This window comes from Phragmites australis, chromosome 12, assembly GCF_958298935.1.
Source record: "Phragmites australis chromosome 12, lpPhrAust1.1, whole genome shotgun sequence".
Lineage (NCBI taxonomy): Eukaryota > Viridiplantae > Streptophyta > Magnoliopsida > Poales > Poaceae > Phragmites > Phragmites australis.
The window spans coordinates 8,399,541-8,400,895 of NC_084932.1; positions in this window are offsets into that span (position 1 = coordinate 8,399,541).

Consider the following 1,355-nt stretch of genomic DNA (forward strand, 5'->3'; position numbering starts at 1 on the left):
TGGGCATTGATTTTGATTTTTTCATGGCCTGAGAACCTAAACTGGGCATTGGTTAAGATTTTGTCATGTACTGAAAAGATCAATTGGGCATTAGTAATGATGTTGTCCTGTGCTGAAAACCTAAACTGGTCATTGGTTATTATGTTCTCATGTGTTGAAACTATGAACTGTGCATTGGTTCTGATTGTGTCATGTCCTGAAAATGTTAGCTGGGCATTGGTTATGATGTTGTCATGTGCTCAAAATATCAATTGGGCATTGGTTTTGCAGCGTGAAAACCTAAACTGGGCATTGGTTATGATGTTCTCATGTGTTCAAACTATGAACTGGCCATGGGTTCTGATTGTGTCATGTCCTGAAAACCTCAATTGTTTTTGGTCGCTCTCTGAACTATAAGATGAAGTAATTGGTTGGGAGTTGACACTGAATTGCACTTCTGTTTCACTGCTTTTGTGGCACTAAATAGTTGTTATTATCATGCAGGAAATTGAGGTCTTGTGTGTCGTCCAGTATACCTTTGCTTACATGATGTTGTAGATATTTTGTTCTATGCTTTTGGTTATAATATCTAAAACTACTGATGTCTGTTGTAAATTATTTGAAGGGACGCTATGGATCCATTTTATGAGAGTATGCTTCAGGATGGTTTTGATCAGATGACTTGGCCGGGCTAGGAGATGGGGGCCAGGGTACCTCATCTGCGGTACCGCCAGCGGACCTATCACAGTTGGATGTTTCGGACAGTCCTGTTGCTCTTGAGGAGATGGGGCAATTCAGCTTGGGCAGCGACGAGAAGGGTAGGAAGAAGGTAACATCGAAGAACAAGGAGGTGGAGCCAAAGACTAACCGAACAAAGTGGACAGACGAAGAGGATGAGCTGCTCGTGTCGGCATGGTTAAACGTCAGCCAGGATCCTGTGGTTGGTACAGATCAGTCCAAGGAGACGTATTGGGGAAGGATCGCCAAGTATTTCAACACATATAGGAAGCCAACCATGATGACTAGGTCCGATAAGGCTTTGATCAACCACATGAAGCTCATCACGGACGCAGTTAGCAAGTTTGCGGTGCATGTAAGGAAGGTTGAGCAGCTGAATTCTAGCGGGACCAACGAGCGTGATAAGGTAGCCATTTATGGTGCTGACCTTTGTTGTCTACATACCTAGAACATGCAGTAACAACAACTCATTCATTCTTTTGGCAGCTGGCTCGAGCTTGCACGACATATAAGGGCATTGAGGGGAAGCCTTTTGCATATACGCACTGCTGGGTCATGCTTGCCGACCACCCGAAATGGCACGCTCACGAATCCGTGAAGGCGCAAAAGTTGTAGGATGTGGTGGATGCACAATCGAG